This window comes from Protobothrops mucrosquamatus, unplaced genomic scaffold (assembly GCF_001527695.2).
Source record: "Protobothrops mucrosquamatus isolate PMUCROS unplaced genomic scaffold, P.Mucros_1.0 scaffold15333, whole genome shotgun sequence".
Classification (NCBI taxonomy): Eukaryota; Metazoa; Chordata; class Lepidosauria; order Squamata; family Viperidae; genus Protobothrops; species Protobothrops mucrosquamatus.
The window spans coordinates 1-5,391 of record NW_015401101.1 but is presented as its reverse complement, the minus strand read 5'-3'; the positions used below and the strand labels follow the sequence as shown (position 1 = coordinate 5,391).

Sequence of the window (5,391 nt, the reverse complement as noted above, 5' to 3'; positions counted from 1 at the left end):
CCTCCCATTCAAGCGTGTCCAGTTCTTGGAGACTTCCTGGATCTAGTCCAGGGGTAGGCAACCTTGGCTCTTTTATGACTGGTGGACTTCAACTCCCAGAATTCCTGAGCCAGCCATGCTGAGGGGAAAGAGAGAGGTTTCCAAGCTGAGCCATGCTGGCTCAGGAATTCTGGGAGTTGAAGTCCACCAGTCATAAAAGAGCCAAGGTGGCCTAGCCCTGATCTAGTCCCTGTAATTTTCTTGGCAAGATTTTTCGAAGTGGTATGCCATTGCCTTCTTCATAGGGCTGAGAGAGGGTGACTGGTCCAAAGTCACCCAGCTGGCTTTGTGCCTAAGGTGGGACTAGAACACACAAGTTTTCTGGTTTTTAGCCTGATGCCTCAACCACAATACCTAGACTGGCTCTCCATTTATTTTTACCCTAAGCTTAGAAGGAAGAATAGAGTCGGTGTGGCTTGGAAGATAAATAAATGAGTACCACGGAACAAAAGGAATAGGAAATAAACACATTCCATTAAGCCAGCAGCATAAAATGCATCTCAACTTGACTTCAATGTCAATGATAAATGACATTAAAAAAGCCGAAAAGGTAACAATGGAAGTGAATATTTGTAGCTCAGGGTTGAACTGTGGGGTCCTTGGTGCTCTCAGAGCTTGGTACTTTTCTTGCAGGCGTTTCATTACCAAACTTGGTAACATTATCACTGCTAGCATGCACGAAACCTTTGCAAGAAAACCACCAAGCTCAGAGAACATCAAGGACCCCGCCAGCCTTAAAGGCCCTTTTCACATGAACCAAAGCAATGCATTTCATTTGGGGTGCCATAGAATCAGAGGTGAGATCAAGAAAGTTCCATCCCTGAAATCAGAGCTGGAGCTAAAAGGTTCATTGCCCCCCGTTCGTGGCAGGATACATTGTGACTTGCCATGTCATGAAAAACCACCCCAAGTGGGGATGTGGCGAGTGTACAAGGCATGGAGAAATATGATCAAATGTTCACCCTTCAGTGTGGCTTTTAGATTTGTGGGATAAGGATGGGGTAGTGCAGGGGTAGGCAACCTTGGCTCTTTTATGACTGGTGGACTTCAACTCCCAGAATTCCTGAGCCAGCCATGCTGAGGGGAAAGGGACAGGTTTCCAAGCTGAGCCATTCTGGCTCAGGAATTCTGGGAGTTGAAGTCCACGAGTCATAAAAGAGTCAAGGTTGCCTACCCCTGGGGTAGTGTCTCCTTTTGCTTACAAACTGGGACAGGAAGAGGAGATTGGAAGTCTGAAGCAGGATATGGCTTCTGTTTTTGAAAACTTTAGCTAAAGCACAAGGTCAGAGAGAAGAAGCAGCAGGAACAGCAAAAATAAAAAATAAAAAATGGGAGAAGTTTCCATACATGGTACATCAGGCTCTGGGGCACTATCCAACTGGTGCTGCAGGTTTCCCAAAGCTCTTTGTTTGGAGCCCAGTTGGGCACGCATGTAAGCAAGCATCTTCTTCAGCTCCACCATATGGAGAAGGAGCTGTTCAGGAGCCTAAAGGGAGATTAAGAAAGCAGAGGCCCCAGAGTGAGAAAGACCACTCACAGATAGCATATAGCAATAGCACTTACTCATACTGCTTCCCAGCCCTCTCTAAGCGATTTACAGAGTCAGCCTCTTGCCCCCAACAATCCGGGTCCTCATTTTATCGACCTCGGAAGGATGGAAGGCTGAGTCAACCTTGAGCCGGTCAGGATCGAAACGCTGAACTGCTGGCAGCAGGCAGTCAGCAGAAGTAGCCTGCAGTACTGCATTCTAACCACTGCGCCACCACGGCTCATATATGAGATTGCATGGATCACAGGAACGTGAAATGGGATTCCAGACCAGCCTCAAGTGGAACGCAACTCATGAAAGGCAGATGCAACATTCTCCACTTAGAAAAAAAAAAAGAAATCAATGCAACATCGTAGGCTTCTAGTACGGCGACAGCATTACAGAAAAGATGCTGCTGTAACTGCAGTTCAGAGCAAGCTGAACACTGAGTCAGCATTATACAGGTAGTCTTTGACTTATGCATACCAGTTCCCCAACCTTTCCCGCTTTGCGGACTGGCGGGAGGATGGGGGTCGGGAGAGGGGATGGGTCTGCGCGAGCAGTGGGCACAGGCATGTAGCTCCATTTGCGTGAGCGGCAAGCACACACGCATGGTGCTCACACAAGTGGAGCGTGTGTGCACACACTCACACACTGCTCACATAAGTGGGGATGTGCATGTGCACACTTGCCTGCCACTTCCGCAACCCGGTTCCAAACAGCTCAAGGCCCAGTGGTGGGCTGTGGCCCAGGGACCCCTGATGCACACAATTGGGACTGGAGTTTCCACTGTAAGTTGAGTCGGACCTCTTTTATAATTTGTGTGGCAGTTCAGCAAATCCAACTTCCCCGATGGGTGTTTCCCCCTCCCCAATCCCCCCCTTTTTTTTTGCCAAGAACCATTACATGGCTGCAAGTGGCTCTCCAAAGCTGTAGATATGGCCCTGGGTCTCCTCTAAAATCAGCTTAGTCGTTTTCAGGATGCCTAAATGGGAAAATGACTGAAAAGACACCATTTTACTAGTAGCGGTGAGTGAAATGTACATCAATCAGATTTTCGTTTGATACGTTCGCCCTTTGCACTCCATAGAACAAGCGTGGTTTTTGCTTCCGCTTTATTCCCCCCCATCCCCAAAGTTTGTCTCCATTCCTTAACGATTATGATTAAGCTGGAAAATGGAAGGGAGGGTGAACAGTCTCTAAAACAATCCAAAAGAGTTTCACCTGACTCATCTTAGATGAATTCAGCAAATCAGACCAGAGAGGCATATCATACCTTATAAAGGGGAAAGCTAATTCCATTGCATACGTTAAGGAAGGCCCGATTTTCGGACGGTGCTGTCCGGCTTAAGCAATGGATAGAAAGTTTGTGGGCTGGGATGTGTTGAGACCTGGAAGACAATGGCAGAAAGGGTTTTTTCCCCCCCCCTGCAATTGGACCTACATTCCATCGACCATCATTAAGGCATGCCAATCCTCCACGCTTTAAAAGAAAATCAAGTCTATTTTCTTTATATACAAAAAATCCGGGGCCAAAAGTACTCCTGAATTTTACATCAAGGAAAGACAAGTACCAAGAAAGGTAAAAATTACGTTCGGTAAACCCCATTTGTAGGAAATGACCCTCAGGAGAAGAGAAACAGGATTATTTTACTGCTTTCACTGGCAGACCACCTGCTTTTCAGCCTCCCTCACCAAATGGCAAGCCATCCAAGTCATTTCTCCCAGCTGATTTATTTCTCAAAGGAAAAAAAAAAAAAGGGTAGTAACATAGGGCTCTTGCGAGCTTTGGAAAAAAGGAAAGTCTCTGGAAAAGGACTCAAAACATTTCCCCCCACCCCGTGCCCGCCCAGCAGAGTTACACCCAGCCACATGGAGACGCCAGGAGATGACTCACCCAGCTATCTGGCGAGTCGGCAGACAAGGCAAGGCAATGGTTTTGAAATGCTGGACCTCACGGCCTATCCTGTCGTGAAGCTGCTGGGTCTCCAGCTGCACCCGTTGGGCCTGAGGGAGCAGTTTTTTCTGTATGAAATCCTGGATCTGAAGGAGAAGCACAGCTGTAAGTCAACTGGGTTCCGAGTAAGCGCAGAAATAATTTTCAGGGAAGCAGCTTGTCAGTAATCCCACGGATTCTAGAAAGCGCGGTGGCTTCAGAACAGAATCCAGGGTTTCCCGACCTTGGCAACTTTAAGATGCGTGGACTTCAACTCCCAGAATTCTCCAGCCAGCTGTGAATTCTGGGAGTTGAAGTCCAGGCTAGGACTTAAAGTTGCCCAGGCTAGGAAACCCTGGTGTAATCTGTATGCTGAAGGTTTGAAATCTTAACATCTCGAATCTCAAAGGAGTCAAACAGGCGATGAGCAAAGGCCTCTGGCAGATGGGCTGAATGGCAATCTCACCTCAGCCTGGTCCTTGCGAAGCTGGGATTTGATATATGAAGTGCCTTTGATAAGGGCCCGAACATGTTGCTGTTTCTCATTCTGTGGGAGGGAAGCAGAGAAGTAGACCCACAGGATGAAAGTCCCTCAACAAACTATCACATTCTCCCTTCCCTCAATACCAGGAGTTGGACTCGAAGGACTTTTTATCTTTTCCAAAGTATTTTCAATTACACAGGCATTCTTAAAAGTTAAAACTGTTTTCAAAACAAGGCCCAAACTTGCAAGATGTTAATTTTTACAAGAGTCCACCTACTTAAAATGTTTGAAAAAAAAATTGTTTTCAGGGTTAAAAATGTCATTTTTTTTCCTTAAAAAAAAAAAAAAGTAAACGTTTGCCCGGGACAAAAGGATAGAAAACCACGAAATAAAACAACTGCTGCTGACCTTGGGCTGTGCCTACCAGTTTCCTGAACTAAAAGCCTGCCCTCTTTCCTCCCATTCCTTTCTCCTCCTTCTGCATACCTACCACCAAATGGCGGAAGTCCAAAATGCGCTGGCGTTTCGCCTGCAAGCTCTGCAGTTCTGCGTACCGGGCCTTCACCGCTTCTTCCAGTTCCTGACAGCCCAGCAGCAGCCCATCCCTGTATCCTCGCAGCCTCACCGCACGGAGCTCCATCTCAAAGGCCGCTCTGGATTGCGAGAGGGAGGGACTGAGTCAGCCTAACTCGGGGGTCCCCGAGGTTGCGGAGTTTGCAAACTACCAGTTCGAAACCACTGGGCCGCAGCCTGTTTGAAACTGGGCCGGGGGAGAAATGGGCAAATGTGCATGTGCAAAACTCTGCTTGTATGAGTGGAGGGTACTTCCACTCACGCGCGAAGCTCTATTCACAAGTGCCCTCTGCTCGTGCGAGTGGAGCTTGACATCCTAGCTCAGGGGTAGGCAACCTTGGCTCTTTTATGACTCGTGGACTTCAACTCCCAGAATTCCTGAGCCAGCCGTGCTGAGGGGAAAGGGAGAGGTTTCCATGCTGAGCCATGCTGGCTCAGGAATTCTGGGAGTTGGTCCACGAGTCATAAAAGAGCCAAGGTTGCCTACCCCTATCTTAGCTCAAGCGCCTGCCGCTCACACGAGTGGACCTCTACGTGTGATCATAAGCACCCTTCGCTCGTGCGCAAAGCTCCATTCATGCGAGTGGATGCATGCACACTGCCCTCGCACTAATGGAGCTGTGCGCACACGCGCATGCCTGCCACTCCAATGCCTTCCTCCCCCACGCCCAGCCAGGCCGGCAAGCTGGAAAGGTTGGGGACCGCTGGCCTAACTTACAGATCTGGTTGTTTCAGTAAACATTTGGGAATTAAGTACAGGTGATCCTTGACTTACGGCCACATTTGGGACTGGATTTTCCGTTGCTAAGCAAGGTCGCCCGATTTTTATGA

At 48.3% G+C, this 5,391-nt stretch overlaps 1 long non-coding RNA gene across 1 annotated transcript; it reads right to left on the bottom strand.

Moving 5' to 3' along the window:
• Window positions 1–1,395: 1,395 nt before the first annotated feature.
• LOC107301651 lies at window positions 1,396–3,483 on the bottom strand. The gene is made up of 3 exons (XR_001549315.1): window positions 3,465–3,483; window positions 2,844–2,958; window positions 1,396–1,525 (listed from the first exon to the last, which is right to left on the bottom strand). It is a non-coding gene; the product is annotated as an uncharacterized LOC107301651 (long non-coding RNA).
• Between the last annotated feature and the right edge of the window lie 1,908 nt (window positions 3,484–5,391).